Consider the following 18,333-nt stretch of genomic DNA (forward strand, 5'->3'; position numbering starts at 1 on the left):
AAGCTGATAAGCAACTTCAGCAAAGTCTCAGGATACAAAATCAATGTGCAAAAATCACAAGCATTCTTATACATCAATAACAGACAAACAGAGAGCCAAATCATGAGTGAACTCCCATTCACAATTGCTTCAAAGAGAATAAAATACCTAGGAATCCAACTTACAAGGGATGTGAAAGACCTCTTCAAGGAGAACTACAAACCACTGCTCAAGGAAATAAAAGAGGATACAAACAAATGGAAGAACATTCCATGCTCATGGGTAGGAAGAATCAATATCATGAAAATGGCCATCCTTCCCAAGGTAATTTACAGATTCAATGCCATCCCCATCAAGCTACCAATGACTTTCTTCACAGAATTGGAAAAAACTACTTTAAAGTTCATATGGAACCAAAAAAGAGCCCGCATCGCCAAGTCAATCCTAAGCCAAAAGAACAAAGCTGGAGGCATCACGCTACCTGACTTCAAACTATACTACAAGGCTACAGTAACCAAAACAGCATGGTACTGGTACTAAAACAGAGATATAGATCAATGGAACAGAACAGAGCCGTCAGAAATAATGCCACATATCTACAACCATCTGATCTTTGACAAACCTGAGAAAAACAAGAAATGGGGAAAGGATTCCCTATTTAATAAATGGTGCTGGGAAAACTGGCTAGCCATATGTAGAAAGCTGAAACTGGATCCCTTCCTTACACCTTATACAAAAATCAATTCAAGATGGATTAAAGACTTAAATGTTAGACCTAAAACCATAAAAACCCTAGAAGAAAACCTAGGCAATACCATTCAGGACATAGGCATGGGCAAGGACTTCATGTCTAAAACACCAAAAGCAATGGCAACAAAAGCCAAAATTGACAAATGGGATCTAATTAAACTAAAGAGCTTCTGCACAGCAAAGGAAACTACCATCAGAGTGAACAGGCAACCTACAAAATGGGAGAAAATTTTCGCAACCTACTCATCTGACAAAGGGCTAATATCCAGAATCTACAATGAACTCCAACAAATTTACAAGAAAAAAACAAACAACCCCATCAAAAAGTGGGTGAAGGACATGAACAGACACTTCTCAAAAGAAGACATTTATGCAGCCAAAAGACACATGAAAAAATGCTCACCATCACTGGCCATCAGAGAAATGCAAACCAAAACCACAATGAGATACCATCTCACACCAGTTAGAATGGCGATCATTAAAAAGTCAGGAAACAACAGGTGCTGGAGAGGATGTGGAGAAATAGGAACACTTTTACACTGTTGGTGGGACTGTAAACTAGTTCAACCCTTGTGGAAGTCAGTGTGGCGATTCCTCAGGGATCTAGAACTAGAAATTCCATTCGACCCAGCCATCCCATTACTGGGTATATACCCAAAGGACTATAAATCATGCTGCTATAAAGACACATGCACACGTATGTTTATTGCCGCATTATTCACAATAGCAAAGACTTGGAACCAACCCAAATGTCCAACAATGATAGACTGGATTAAGAAAATGTGGCACATCTACACCATGGAATACTATGCAGCCATAAAAAATGATGAGTTCATGTCCTTTGTAGGGACATGGATGAAATTGGAAATCATCATTCTCAGTAAACTATCGCAAGAACAAAAAACCAAACACCGCATATTCTCACTCATAGGTGGGAATTGAACAATGAGAACACATGGACACAGGAAGGGGAACATCACACTTCAGGGACTGTTGTGGGTTGAGGGGAGGGGGGAGGGATAACATTGGGAAATATACCTAATGCTAGATGACGAGTTGGTGGGTGCAGTGCACCAGCATGGCACATGTATACATATGTAACTTACCTGCACATTGGGCACATGTACCATAAAACCTAAAGTATAATAATAATAATAATAATAATTACAATAAAAGAAAAAAAAAAAAAAGAAAATCTTAATATATTGAAGATTTTTTCATGTCAATAAATATAGATCTATTTATTTTAGAAAAGAAAATGTATAAATAAATAAATAAATATAGATCCACATCAGCATTTTTAGCAACTGCTTAGTAGCCTATAGTATGGATAAACTGTCATTTGTTTGCCCTCTGCCTTACTGAAAGTCCCGACTCCTTTTTGATACTCTGTACAGACTGTATGTTGCTAGAGCCTGCTTGGCTTGCACTGGCTCTGGAAAGCTATTGTTAGCATCTTTTCCTGTCTTCACATTCAGTGAGGTCACATTGGAAGCTTGAAATTGGCCATGGTGAGTGCATTTACACTGTGGAAATTGGCAAATGCTCCAATTAGGGGCTTTAGTTTTTACTCCCAAGGAACTGGTGTACTAGCACATTGTACAGAGCCCCTCAGCTCATTCCCTGGCTTCACTTTGCCTAGCTCAGCTGGTCTGATGAGGGTGGATGGATGGGAGAAAAGGAACTGACAATAAATAATCATAGTAACAACCAGTTCTCAAACTTTGCTAACATAGATCCATTTGTGGCTAATGCTCCTGTTGCAAACTGCAGGCATTGTATCTTAACAATCATGCATAAATAAATAATAATAAGGTTTTGGAAGCCAAGTGTCTTGGCAAATAAAGCTGTGTTATCTGTTAACCTAGTAACAAAGTTCAGATTGAATGGATTGCAGATGGGTAGCAAAGCTAGCAATAAGAAGAGTCTAAAAGAACACAACTTGCATTTTGGCTTTCCGAGGATTTTTGTTTCTGTCAGAGAAAGAATGCTCACCAGGAGAATGGCTCCTGTGATCCCCAAGTGTTTGCTCTGTTTACTGTGGGACTTTAAACCTGTGGGGGCAACACCATGTATTAGGAGCAGCACTTCTGGATTCTTCTTTTTTCAGTCAGGTTTTCTTCTTTTCTTATCAGGTTGCAGTTTTTGGAAAGAGTGGGAAAGAAGGCCAAAGAAATGTACTTACCCTTAGGGATGGCATAGACATGTCACTTCACAACATGTTTTGCTTTTTCCCTTGTCAAAGTAGGAGGGACACAGGGTTAAAGGACGCCTTGTTAATCTAAGAGTCATGTTCCTCTGTCACTAACATAAAAGTACCTTGAGTGCCTCAGAAACTGTTCCACAACATTCCTTTATATTGTTCTGTGTTATTTCTAATAGCATAGTGTGGTGGTGAAGAGTGCAGGCTCCAGAATCTGAAAGATCTAGGTTCAAAGCCCAGCTCTGCAATTTATAAACTATGTGACCCTGGGTATGTTACTTAACATCCATTCTGAGCCTCAATTTCTTCAGCTATAAAATGGGGATGATAATGGTGTCTGTCCTGTAGTTTTGTTGTGCAAATCAATCTAGATGATGCATATAAAAGGCTTGGTATGATGCCCAGTATTTAGTATAAGTTCAGTACTATTGTGATTTTCCTGTAACGGTCTAGTACTCTCTATACATTTTACAGAAATGCTAGCTAAAGTACTCCTGACTGCCCTCACGTGCCCCCCTCTAAATGATCTTTAATATAATAAAAAAACCTTGCTGTACACAAAATTATCTCCCCATGAGATGATACATACTTTGTAATCCATCTCAGCTTCAGGATTTTTTTCTCATGAAACAAACAGCTCTTTAATATATTCCCTGTTATTTCCATCCTTCTAAGTCTGTCTCCTCCAGGGAGCCTCTCTTGATCACTCCAGCAGCCAATGCTTGTGTGTGCTTTTATAACTGATATCCTTCATCAATTCCACTCCTTCCTCTTCCTCTCGGGATTACCCACTTGGCCCTGAACCATGCCATACCGTGTGACTGGTCCAGAGCTCTTACAGCAGAATTGCCATCAAACCCTTGTGTCATTTGATAACTGCTCCAGATGCCTAAGATAGAGCAGCAAGAACTACATCAATTCAACTATGCTTTGAGAATAGGTTTGCCAAATTTAGCAAATAAAAATACAGTGCCCAGATAAATTTAAAAAAAATTAAAAAAAAATTTCAAATAAACAGTGAATGTTTTTAAATTTAATTTTTAAATTTTATTATTGACAAATAATAATTGTATATATTTATAGAGTACAATGTAATGTTTTGATATATTTACATAGATCAAACATTGTGAAATAATTATATTAAGCTAATTAATATATCCATCACCTCATATACTTATTTTTTGTGTTATGAATATTTAAGATGTACTATTTAGCAATTTTGAAATATATAATACTTTTTTTTAGCATGAATATATTCCAAATACTGTGTGAGGCATACTTATACTAACCTTTTTGTTGTTGTCTATTTGAAATTCCAATTAAAATGGGTGTTCTATATTTTATCTGGCTACTCCAATTGAGAAATGAGCAGAAAAGTCCTAAGAAGGCAAAAGAGCTGTCACGAATACCTGGTACATGGGTACTCTGACATAATCTATCAATTGAACAAATATGTCCTAAACTATTTTGTCATCTGTTTTCTCTGTCCACCAGGGCATATATGTACAGTTGTGTGTCGGGTGCTTACAACATCATTGTTTATTTGAGGCACCATTCATAATGTTACATCAAGATTTACTTATTTATTTTTAACCATTCTCTGGCATACAACAGTAGTGTCTTAATCAAACAAAGTCAGCACATTATGACAATTTTTGGCAGGTAGAATTAAGCATCTTGAGAAAGGGGTACCTTTTTCTAGTTCACATTAAGGTGTCATGGATAGTGGTAACCCTGTACTCATTGTAGATTAGCATAAAATGTGCTGCAGCATTTTTCAAACCATGGACTGTAACCCATTGATGGGCTGGGAAATCATTTTAGTGGGTCACGACCAACATTAGTGATGATAATGATGGAATAGAATATCAGAGTGTGTTCTGTGTAATAAACGTGTTGTCGTTGGGAGTTTCTATTCGGTTTCATATGTGTCTGTCTACTGGATGGTAATAAAAATATATTTCTGTTTGTGTCTCACTGTCAAAAAGATTTGAAAAGCACTGATGTGGTGGTGCTACAGAACTTAAAATCTTGAGACCAGCACATCAGAGTCCAAATCCTAGTTCTGATACATGCTTGCTGTGTAACCTTAGGCAAATTACTTGACCCTTCTGGGCCTTGGTTACCCCATTTGCAATTTGGGGATAATAATTGTACCTGCCTCCAGGGCTATTCTGAGGATTTAATTAATTAATCCCTGCAAAGCACTTAGCACAAGGCCTGGCATATAACAGTGGATCAATGCAGTTTTTCCTGTTATTATCAGTGATTAACCGAGAGCTGAGGGGGTTGGAAGAGACAGGCTCATTAACTGTGGATGAACAGTGACAGCTGACAGCCAGATGTGGAAAGAAAGGGAATTCAGAATAATGCAAAAGCAGATGAGGTACAATAAAGGATATTAATATAGATCACCCTGAGTCATCAGGAAAATGTTAAATTATACCCAGGATGTTCCGTCGAATAAGACAAATTTATAATACATTTAGAAGGGTTTCCAATAAAAATAATCTAAATAAAAAGAATTTGAACACTTAACAGAAAATATCAGTTAATTGGATAAATTAATTTATATGGAAGTTTTGGTTCTACTGCAAGTCCAGTTAAACGAGGTACTCCAGTCTGAAATATTTCCTGCAAGCAATCTTGACTCTCATGTAGTTTGCAGGCTCTCTGAGGGCACAGACTGAATGTTTTATTTCTTCTGTATTTCCTGCAGAGTCAGTTTGGGGCCAAGCACACAGCTGTTAGTCCTAGGGTCCTCATTCCCCAGGTTAAAATCTGGGGGCAGCTCCCCCTGTCTCCAGTACAGAACACGTCTGCCAACTGTATCAGGTACTAGCCCAACACTGAGCATGGAGGGGTGGTGGTCTTCCCTTCATCTTGCTCCTAGCTGTCTTTGGGAGATGAGAGATGGGAGCGGCATGAGAGAGTTTGCAATCTCCTTTCATAGCCTGTTGCTGCTTACTAATACTTGCCAGGTGCTCGTGTGTGTGTGTGTGTGTGTGTGTGAAAGAGAGAGAGAGAGAGAGAGAGAGAGAGAGAGAATATGAATGCATTCATCTTATGGCTCCAGAGCATTATTAGGCTGTTGGTTCAGAATTCTTTGGATTATGAAGATTCCTTTAAAAATAACCATCATTTTTTACTGAGCAAATCAAACAGCTGATCTTGGAAGAGCTTGATAAAGACATTTAGATATCAACAATCATTTTCAAATCCATTTGGGGTCTGTGGCATAGCAATCCAACATTCACTTAGAAAGCCCAAGGTTTCTCTCAATGTATGGACATGTGTAGAGACCCCTTTTTAATGTTTGCAGTTTTTATGAAGTACCTCTTCCTGTCCCACCCTCCCAACTGCCACATTGATAATAGTTGTGCTATTAGAATATAGCGACTGAGGAAAAAGTACATGGGCAAATAAACCTATGAATTCAACTGCACTTTAAATGAATCAATCATAGCTATATCTATCTACATTAAAAATATAGCACACATATGAGCAAGACATATTTTAGTATATTGCTGTGATAGCTCCCTGCACTCCCTTTTCTTTTCTTTTCTTTTTTTTTTTTTTGAGATGGAGTCTCGCTCTGTAGCCAGGCTGGAGTGCAGTGGCATGATCTCAGCTCACTGCAACCTCCGCCTCCCGGGTTCAAGTGATTCTCCTGCCTCAGCCTCCCGAGAAGCTGGGACTAGAGGTGCACGCCATCACGCCCAGCTAATTTTTGTATTTTTTAGTAGAGATGGGGTTTCATCATGTTGGTCAGGATGGTCTCGACCTCTTGACCTCGTGATCCGCCCGCCTCAGCCTCCCAAAGTGCTGGGATTACAGGCATGAGCCACTGCGCCCGGCCTGCACTCCTTTCTCTTTGCAGTTGAACAACTTATAATTATTTTATTTATTCACTTGTTATCTAATTTTAATGCCTGTCTCTCCCACTGTACTGTGACCACCATGAGATCAGGGAGTAACTTAATTTGTGCTCACTCTTGTTCTAAGACTCAGCACAAAGCCAGGGCCCTTCTAGATGCTTATTACATTTCTGCTAAATGAGGGGATGAATGGCATAGCTGCTTGTGAAGCTTCTGGGCTTTTGTATGGTTCTTCTGAAACCAATCAGAATTGAGCTTTCCTAAGTCCACCCCAAGGCAAAAGGCAATGCACTTATAGGTGAAACTGCACACATATGATCTAGAGTGAGAGAAATCATGTGAGCATTGAGCATTGTCAGTAGAACTTTATTAAAAAATACTTTGTATTCGTTCATTTTCACAGGGCTGATAAAGACGTACCCGAGACTGGGTGTGTCTTACAAAGAAAGGGGTTTATTGGACTTACAGCTCCACATGTCTGGTGAGACCTAACAATCATGGTGAAAGGCAAAAGGCACTTTTTACATGGTGGTGGCAAGACAGAATGAGGGCCGAGTGAAACAAATTTCCTCTTATCAAACCATCAGATCTTATGAGACTTATTCACTACCAGGAGAACAGTATGAGGGAAACCGCCCCCATGATTCAGTTATCTCCCACTGGGTCGCTCCCACAATACATGGGAATTATGGGAGTACAATTCAAGATGAGATTTAGGTAGGGACACAGAGCCAAACCAAATCATACATATACAATGCACAACTGGGAGACAGAACAGCAGATTTATTTTAGTTGCATGGGTGAGGAAATAATGTTCGAGCCAAGATCAAAAGGGCAGGTAACAAGGCAACTAAATATCTTTCCTTTCCTCCCTCCATGTATGAAGGAAGTTATCTGGACAGAGTGGACTGCAGGAACCCAGGCCCTACAGTGGAAAAGAAAAGGATGTGCTAAAGGAACAAGAGCAGGCTGGTGATGCCCACTGAAAAAACTGATGGTAAATCATTGGCCTCTAAGAGAGTCTGTGGTTCTTGGGATACAACACAAATTGAGTTTTATTTCTTATTTTGAGTCAGTAGCACATGCATATTGTGTGAAATTCAAAAGCAACAAAGGACAGTGAAAAGTGCATTTTTCTTCCATCCACTGCCAGTCCAGTTTCCTTCCTAAAAGGACTGCTATTGTCAGTTCTTAAGGGAAAATTTACACTAAGGAAAGTTTGCAGGTTCTGTTTGTGTGAAATAAATGAATACATAAATCAGTAAACTAATAAGTAAATCAATATTTTCCTATTTTTCACCTTCTTGAAATATACACCAGTAACATCTTGGCAACCATCCTTTCTCACATCTTCCTGTGCATGTGTGCCTGTGTGCACATACCCGCTATTTTACCTAAAGAGTACTACAGAATACAAGTTTTCACTGTGGATACCTTTTTAAAAAAAATGTGAAGCCTTTTTTCCTACCCTTTATATTGCTCCCAAAAGGTAACCAATGTGAATAACCTGGTAAGTATCTTTTCATGTCTTCCTCCATGTTTGCATAATTATATAGAATATTTATATTACACATACAAAAGGGAGGTTTTGGTTATTTGATTTTACAACAGTGGCATCCAAGTATCATATATATACTACCACATCTTGCTTTTTTCACTTAATAATACACCATAGAAACCACCTCATTCCTTTAAGTGCTGGCATAAAAGGCCATGGTTTAGATATGCAGTTCACTCAGCTATAACCCTTCTCACAAACATGCCTTCCGTTTCCAGTGCTTTTATTTCTGTGGAGTAGATTCCCAAGAGTGGCATTGCTAGGATGAAATGTAGCTATATATTTAATTTAGTAGATAATACCAGATTCTGTTCCAGGCAGACTATAACAATTCATATTTTTACCACCAATATATGAGAGTATACTTTCTCCAGCATGTTCACATTCACTTTTGTAAAAAAACAAAATTAGGATAACGCTTCAATTTTTTGTCAGCTATTTATTGACCCAAATTGGGAAATATTTTGAACACTGAAAATACTTGAGTAGATTCTCCTTCAAGGCCAGAGACCTGACTAAGAAAATACTTTGGCTTTATGCATTTGACTTTAACACAACTTGGGTTAATAATCAACACGATAGCTACCAATTGCTGAGAACATCTGTTGCATTCAGTATTTGCTAAACATTGTCTCATTTAAACTTTTAAGAGCTATTAGAAGACGCTCTTACTCCTTCCCTTTTACAAATGAAGAAATTCAAGTACAGAGAAGTTGAGAGACTTACCAAAGGTCACACAGCCAGGATGTGTCAGAATGGGTCTGTTTAAGTTCAGCATGGGATTCTTATCTACAGTACCACTAGACTTTGATTAGCCTGTGTACCTTTGGGCTACTGGAGGTTAAGGCTAGGCCTGACCTTTGTAAAGGTGTGCATTTGCTTTCTGCAGACAGTGAAAAATGAACTGGGAATACAGTCAAGGTCCTAAGTGCCCTGTATTTGGACCTGGCCAACTGGATGTGGGCAGCTCTGTCTTGCAGCTCTTGAGAAGGTCAAACCCCTCCTGAGGAGCAAGAGTGTCCACTTAGCCAAGAGAAATCACGGTCCCAAGAAGAGAGGCTGGAGTCTATTTGTGCAGTGTGCATTGAGAACCTGGATTTTTGTCTCTTGTCCCCAGGCAGAATTTCTGTCATTCAGGAATGGGAAGTCTTTCCTTAAGTGCTCTTCCTCCACAGCCACTTTGCTTCCAAAAGCTTTCTAGCCTATCTCAGCAAAATAAGGCAGGTAAAGGGCTTCTGGAGAAAAAAGTCTCAGAACAACTGATCGCCAGGTCTTGAGTCTGCTTTCATCCCTGCAGCTCTGTTTCTGTGTTGACAGGACCAGACCATGATGCATTCTTTAATATCACTGTGATAGAAGTGCTTATTTAAATGGATTCGTAGAGGTGATTAAATTCCTCAGCACAGAATTCCAGCCAAAGATTCCTTGTGAGAGACAGTGAAGGACACGTTGCAATTCTACCCCAAGAGATACTTATAAAGAGAATCAGATGTGGATTGGTTCATCAAATAAAGAAAATCACTGATATTAATGCTTTGGCTGGAAATGGTTTCACCTTGATAGGGGAATCAAAATAACTATAGTTTATTGAGCAATCAGTAAATGACAGGTGATTTGCATATGTTATCTCATTTTATCTTCACCACAACCCTAAAGAGGTAGGTACCATTACTGTGTCCATTTTGCAGATGAGCCAGTTGAGGCTGGGGGAGGTGAGTGGCTTTGTCTGAGATAATACTGTGAGTAACTGGTGGGAGTTGAGACTGGAAATCAGGAGTGTCTCAGCCTTTCTTAACCTCCTTGGCTCCTTCCCCCTGAGCCTGCTCAGGATTTTGGAGCTATCTTATTTTTTTGGGTAGTTGCATCTAAGCATCATTAGACATTCATAATAACAACAGTTTCCATTTATCAGAGACCTGCTATGCGCTAGGCACTTCACATCTGTCCTATACAGTCTATATGACTCTAAAATCTGAGCTTTCTGTTCTTGATTCTCCACCACTCTATCCCTACAGATAAAGTTTCTTTAGCAATACTGACTAAGGAAAAAAGAGAGAAGGCAAAAAAAAAAAAAAAAAATCACGAGAATCAGGAATGGAATAGGGAACTTCACTACAGAACCTGCAGTCATCAAAAGGATAATAAGGGAATATTACAAACAAGTATGAACACATACCTTTGACAACATAGATAATGTGGACTAATTCCTAGAAAAATGCAAATTTTCACAAGCCACCCAATATGAAATAGGTAATTTGAAAAGCCCTATAATTATTTTAAAAATGGAATTCATAATTTAAAACTCAAATAAATCTCCAGAGTAAGATGGCTTCACTTGAGAATTCTACCTTGTGTTTAAAGAATAATCAATGGCAATTCTTCACAATCTTCTTTAGAAATAGAAGAGTAGAGAACACCTCTCAATTCCTCATATGAAACTAGTATTACTCTGATATAAAAACCGGGCAAAGACAGTCCAAAAAAAAGTCTACAGACTAAGATTCCTTCTAAATATAGATGCAAAAATCCCTAACAAAACATTGGCGACTAGAATTCAGAAATATATAAAAAGAATTATATACCATTACCAAGTGGGGTTTATTCCAGGGATGCAAGGCTTGTTCAACATTAAAAAATCAGTTAATGTAATCCATCATATCAACAGGTTAAAGAAGAAAAATTACATGATTATATCAACTGATGCAGCAAAAGTTTCCCAGAATTCAGCTTACTTGTGATAAAATCTCTCAGCGAACGAGAAATAGGGTACCACTTCCTCAATTTGATAAAGGATATCTATAAAAATCTACAGCTAACATTATACTTAATAGTGAAAGGCGGAATGTTTTCCCCCAAAGATTGGCAATAAGGCAAGAATGTCTGCTCTTGCAATTCTTATTCAGCTTAAGACTGGAAGACATATCCAGTTCAATAATGCCAGAGAAAAATAAAACATGCAAAGTGGAAAAGAAAAATCAACCATCTCTATTTGCAGTTAACATGATGATCTATATAAGAAATCCAAAGGAATCTACATAAAATGCATAAAATTAACAAATGAGTTCAGAAAGTCACAGGATACAAAATAAACTTACAAAAAGAAGTTGCATTTTTATATACTGTATATACCAGTAATGAAGATGTTTAAGTTAAATTTTAAAAGTACAAGAGCATATGAAACTACTAAAAAATGAAATACTTACAGAACATGTATGTTTAAAAGTACAAAATAGTAATGAAAAAAATCATAGAATATCTAAATTAATGGAGAGGAATATGTGTTCATGGATTGGAAGTTTCTATATAGTAAAGATGTCATTTCTCCCCAAATTGTTATAAAAATTTGCCCAATTCTTATAAAAATCCCTGCAATGTTTTATTTAAATATAGAAAAGATTTTTATGAAATGGCAAGGAAAGGAGAATAGCTAAAACAATTTTGAAAAGAAGAAAGTGAAAGGAATAACTATTTCAAAACTTATTATATAGGTACAGTCATCAAGATTGTGTGGTGTTGACTGAGGGATAGACTTATATATCAGTGGAACAGAATAGAGAACCCAGATATAGCACCACATGAGTTCAGCCAACTAATTTTAAAACAGTAATAATGAAATATTAATAGCAACATAGATACTAATAATAAACTATTAATATAATTAAATAAATTTCTAGATTTATAAAAAAATTGTGAAGATATTGCAGAGTTTTCATATAATCTGCAACCAGTTTCCCCTCTTATTGACACTTTAGATTAGTATAGCACATTTGTTACAATTGATGAACAAATATTAATATATTATTATTAACTAAAGGGCACACTTAATTCAAATTTTTAAAGTTTTTACCAAATGTTTATTTCTAACCTGGGATGTCATCCAGAATACTAAATTCCATTTAGTTATCATGCCTCCTTAGGCATTTCTTGACTTTGACAGTTTCTCACTTGTTTTTGATGACTTTGGCAGTTTTGAGGAGCACTGGTCAGGTGTTTTCCAAAATGTCCTTCAACTGAGATTCATCTAATTGTTTTCTCGTAATTAGACTGGAGTTATGGTGCCATAGTTTTGATGTGGTTTGTCCCTGCCAAAACTCATGCTGAAATTTGATTCCCCAGTGTAGCACTGTTGGGTGGTGGGGCTCAGTGGGAGGTGTTTTGGTCATAGGGGTGGGTACCTTATGAATGGATTAATGCCCTCCCATAGTGGTGAGTGAGTTCTCCCTCTCACGGGAATGGATTAGATCCAATGAAAGCATGTTGTTAAAAGGTTCTGGCTGCCTTGGTTTCTCTCTCTCTTGTTTTTCTCTTGCCATGTGATCTCTTTGTACATGTCCACTCCCCTTCTGCTTTCCACTATGATGAGTGGAAGTAGCATGAGACTTTCACCAGAAGCTGAGTAGATACCAGCACTATGCTTCTTGAGCTTCCAAGCCTGCAGAATTGTGAACTAAATAGATTTCTTTTCTTCATAAATTACCAAGCCTTAAGTATTCTATTATAGCAACACAAAATGGACTAAGACATGGGTTTCTGGGAGGAAGACCATAGAGGTAAAGTGCTCTTTCATCACATCATATCAAAGATACCTACTATCAATATGAGAGCACTGTTGATGTTGACCTTGAACCTGGCTAAGACAGTGTTTGTCAGGTTTCTCCACTGTGAAGTTACTCTTCCTTCCCCCTTTCTATACTTTACTCAGAAGGAAGTCACCACATGAAGGCCACACTTATGGAGTCAGACAGTTATATTCCACTTCATTTAGAGTGAAATATCTATATAAATTATTTGAAATTCTCCACCTGGGATATTTATTTCTTTTTCTTTATTCATTCATTCATTCATTGAGTTATACCAGGATGGACTCATGGATAACTTTTTATACTTTAGAATATAATCTGATATTACTTTATTTTGTTGCTGAAAGCATTCCAGCTTTGGCCATTGGGAGCTCTTTTTCAGTTGTCTTTGTATCCCTTTAACACGTCCCATCATTATTGGTCCTCACTCCCTTTTCCCTTCCCTCCCCTCCCCTCCCCTCTCCTCCCCTCCCCTCCCCTTTCTTTCCCTCTTTGCTTCCTTCCTTTTTTCTTTTGAGTAATTCCTTACTTTCTGGCACTATAGGATTCTATGCTCATCTTCAATACTTCCTGCCCCAGTCCTAGAATCAGCCATTTCTCCAAGGATCCCTGATTCTTTTTATTGGAGAATGGTAATAGAATCCAACATCTGCATGCAGGAAGTGTTCTTTGCTCCTGGGGTGTCATTGTTTCTAGGCCTTCTCACCTGATAGAGGCAGGAGATTTATGTGTATATAATGACGTGTATATATACATATTTATAAATGTTTTTATATATATTAATGACTTGCCACTTCCTGCTTCCATTTTGTAGTCTAGCAAATCAAAATGCCCTAATCGCACCTTAATCTTATCTTGCTGGTTATCACCTCTGGACCCTTGTTTACGCTGTTGCCCTGCTTTGCCTCCTCCAGGAAGCTTTCCCTCTCATCTCTAGTCTGCATTATGTGACCTTTATCTGTGCTTCCATGGCACATGTACATTTCTTTATCACTGCACTACTGTGGAATATTTGAATGACACTTTGTCTCTCTCCTCAATAGAGTATGGGTTCCTTGTGTGAAAGGACTGTGTCTTACCAATTATGATACGATCAGTACTTGTCTCAGGGTGTATATGTTCACCATCTTTCACAAAGGAAGGTGAATATACACTGTACAAGTACAAGTAGAATTTGTTAATGAATCAACTTCTTCAAATGAGGAATTATATTACTTTCTATTGAATATTTACTATATTTAAATAACTGAGCTGGAGGGTTGTTTTGGCACTGCTTAACTGGAATTTAGTTGGATAATTGGGACTTTCAATATAAGTAGAGGCAATGGGAAATTAAAGTTAGTCTCAAAGGAAAGGGAATTTGTTGGATGATATTCCATTTTCCCTCCTCATTATGTCCTGCTACACACCTAGTTAATAGACAAACAACAACAAAAAACCCAATTACTTACTGACCTCAGTAGTGAACCCCAAATACCACCCTCTCCTATGCAAGGTCTTTGAGAGGCCTTTGCCTAAAAGCTATTAATTAAAAATATAGATCCTACCCTTTTTCCACAAGCTCTCAGATTTTGGCCTTGCAAGTGGTCCCACTTTGTCCTTGCCTTTTTCTGCCATCTTCATAGAAATAGAGCTTAGCCTTTTTTCTTTAAGTTCTGCAAAGATTAATTCCAATTAATGCAGTAATATTCACTTATCTGCAATGCTTAATGCTGACTAGACAAAATAGGGGACAGCTGCGCCCAGTCATTTTTGGTTGGAAAAATTCTAATCTGAGCCTCCATCATCAAGGTGAAGATGGCTGTGCAATTATTTACTTTCATGACAAGCCTAGGGCTGAGCTGGGTCAGGAATTTTGGTACCTGCCTGCTTTATCACAACATTCGGCAGTAATCCTCTCTTAACATGCTTGCATGGATTTCCCCTTAAGTTAACTTTGCGTAATTGTATTTTTTTCAAATCAAAACATATCGGAGCCATTTTAACTCTGGTGCTTATATCTCTAGGGGGATATAAAATTCTAATACTATTGAGAAGAATATTTTGAAAACCTGTTTTAATTTTTATTTTTTTAATTTCCATGGGTTTTGGGGGAGCAGGTGGTATTTGTTTACATGGGTAAGTTCTTTAGTGAAAACCTGTTTTTTAAAGAGGAGTTTAATCTTTTGTTTTATTCATGTGACCAATTTATAATACAAAATACTTGAGCCATCAGATGATACCAATAGATTTTGCTCTAACCGCTCTCTGTGTAGACCTTCCTTTGTGAGAACTGGTGACAGATCACTATGTAGGAATTAATAGTATTGAATGAGCAAGAATCATTTTATGCTTATTTTTAGTAGAATCAAGAGAACTCCCTTCTGAAGCATTTACAGATTTGTAAATTATATACCAAAATCAGCAAGATTTTGAGAATGCCGGTGAGCTGTTAGTAAAGAACTAGTGCTCAGCAGCTCTGCCAAAGCAAGACCTATAAGAGGGGAGGCATATCTATCTACCATAAGGAATTTGTCTTGAAATATTACATTTTAACTCTTACTTGAAACAACTCCAACTGAAGGACACAGATTAGTTTGGGTGTTGGTTGTAATGGTCCTTATAGGAATGCAGAAAGACCTAGCTTTTTAATTGATGTATCCAAATCTGCAAGCTTTTGCTCGCTAGTGGTTAATTCTAATACAAAAAGCTTGAGAAGATGGTTACTTTTCCCACACGACTCAGATAAGTACTGAATTGAACAAAAAGTGGCCAGTGGTTGTGGTGTTATGTGTGTATGGTGGGCAGGAGGGAATGAAAAGTAATGGCAGCAAGGCACAGCATCTCACTTCCTTCACTTTGAGCTCCTCTTCTTAGCCCTTCTAAGCACTCCATCACCATATTTTTTTTTTCTTTTCATGATTACTCATATCGGTCTCTGCCTAAATCCCATCATTCTAGGCCAGGCCCCATTCTTAACTTCTTCATTATACAACTATGATAATAAGTATACATATATTGAGCAACGTACATGTGTGAAACCCTATGGGAGACATTCTACACACATGATAATGTTTAATCTCCACCAGACATTGTGGAATTAGTAGAAAGTGGTAGGAGATGATTTGAAGAAATAAGGAGAAACCAGATCAGGTAAGGGCTTGTGGGCCATGACAGTAATTTAGATTATTCTGAATGGGAATGGATGTCATTGGAGGGTTTTGAGCAGTAGAGTGATACAGTCTGACTTATATCATGAAGTGAGTTCCCTGGATGTCCTGTAGAATGTTGATTAAAAGGGGCCAAGAGAAGAAGCATGAAGACCAGTAAGGAGGCTTTTGGAATGGTAATGAAAAGATAATGGTATCTTGGGTCAGGGAAGTACTGATGGAAATGGTAAGAAGTGCTGGATTCTAGATATCTTGTGAAGAATGAACTGACACTTCAGGCTGATGGGTTGGATATAGGATAGTGACAGAAAGAAATTTAAGGATGCCTTGAAGGTTTTTGGCCTGACCAACTGGGTATACGGTGGTGCCATTTATTTAGATGAGGAACACTGGGGGAGAGTTTGGGGTGAGACTGAAAACCAAGAGTTCAACTTTAGGCACATAGGGTTTGAGATGCCTATTAGATACCCAAGTGGAGAAGTTAGGTAGGTAGTTGTATATATGAGTCTAGAGATGAGAAAAATTTATCTGCTATTACCACTCATTGATAGGGCTAGAAAATTATAGGAAGCAATTGGCCTGGGAGGTGGGGGAATAGAAGACCAAAGATATACTTTTCTTGTGAGGAACTGGCCCAAGCTGCCATTGGCTCTACTATATCTTCAATATCACTATGTAACAGGGGTTTTGAAAATCTGTTATAAGACCTGTTCTGGACAACTGTCCTAGAAACTATGTAGGAGCAACATGAAATGACAATAAAAAGGAAGGATGGAGAATAGAACATGTGGAAGAAAAATAAAATTGTATTCTATTCAAAATGAGCTTCTACAGCAAAATTTCAAAACACATGAAAAATATCTACACTTAAGTGAGGTCACCAAGGAAATAAACAATCAGAATATGAATTCATTCATAATGAAATGATTTTATGAAAAGATCTGTCATCTAAAAAAAATGTTTAGGATGCTGAAAGAGGTAAATGAACAACTTTCATTGAAAATAGAAAATTATGAAATAAACAAGCAAAAAGAATGAAAAATGAGACCATATGAATATAAAAGAACCAATTAGAAATCCTGGACATGAAAAAAGTCATTTAAATAAAAAATTTAAAAGAACATAAACTTTGGGTTGCATGTAGTCAGAGAGAACATATCAAATTGCAAGACAGAGTACTGAGAAATTCTAAATATAGCAAAGAGAACAATTTTTAAAAAAATAGAATAATGAAGACATGTGAGCTATGGATTGAGAGGCTTCAACAAATATTCTATAGGAATGACAGAAGTGGTGAAGAATATCACAGAGAAGTAATGTTTGCTGATATAATAACTGAAAAAACGGGGGGGAGGAGCCAAGATGGCCGAATAGGAACAGCTCCGGTCTACAGCTCCCAGCGCGAGCGACGCAGAAGACGGGTGATTTCTGCATTTCCATCTGAGGTACCGTGTTCATCTCACTAGGGAGTGCCAGACAGTGGGCACAGGTCAGTGGGTGAGTGCACCGTGCGCCAGCCGAAGCAGGGGCGAGGCATTGCCTCACTCGGGAAGCGCAAGGGGTCAGGGAGTTCCCTTTCCAGGGGTGACAGACGGCACCTGGAAAATCGAGCCACTCCCACCCGAATACTGTGCTTTTCCGACGGGCTTAGGAAACGGTGCCCCAGGAGATTCTGGCCCGCACCTGGCTCAGAGGGTCCTATGCCCACGGAGTCTCGCCGATTGCTAGCACAGCAGTCTGAGATCAAACAGCAAGTCGGCAGCGAGGCTGGGGGAGGGGCGCCCGCCATTGCCCAGGCTCGCTTAGGTAAACAAAGCAGCCTGGAAGCTTGAACTGGGTGGAGCCCACCACAGCTCAAGGAGGCCTGCCTGCCTCTGTAGGCTCCACCTCTGGGGGCAGGGCACAGACAAACAAAAAGACAGCAGTAACCTCTGCAGACTTAAATGGCCCTGTCTGACAGCTTTGAGGAGAGCAGTGGTTCTCCCAGCACGCAGCTGGAGATCTGAGAATGGGCTGACTGCCTCCTCAAGTGGGTCCCTGACCCCTGACCCCCGAGCAGCCTAACTGGGAGGCACCCCCCAGCAGGGGCAGACTGACACCTCACACGGCTGGCCAGGTACTCCAACAGACCTGCAGCTGAGGGTCCTGTCTGTTAGAAGGAAAACTAACAGAAAGGACATCCACACCAAAAACCCATCTGTACATCACCATCATCAAAGACCAAAAGTAGATAAAA

The 18,333-nt window shown here is 38.6% G+C and overlaps 1 long non-coding RNA gene across 1 annotated transcript in view; it reads left to right on the forward strand.

Moving 5' to 3' along the window:
- The window catches only part of LOC129053083 (uncharacterized), a 365,830-nt gene that overhangs the window by 83,167 nt on the left and 264,330 nt on the right, over positions 1–18,333 (forward strand). The window contains exon 2 of the long non-coding RNA XR_010139035.1: positions 7,697–7,807. This is a non-coding gene — a long non-coding RNA (uncharacterized LOC129053083). The remainder of the gene's footprint in view (positions 1–7,696; positions 7,808–18,333) is intronic.

Source organism: Pongo abelii, chromosome X (assembly GCF_028885655.2).
Source record: "Pongo abelii isolate AG06213 chromosome X, NHGRI_mPonAbe1-v2.0_pri, whole genome shotgun sequence".
NCBI lineage: Eukaryota > Metazoa > Chordata > Mammalia > Primates > Hominidae > Pongo > Pongo abelii.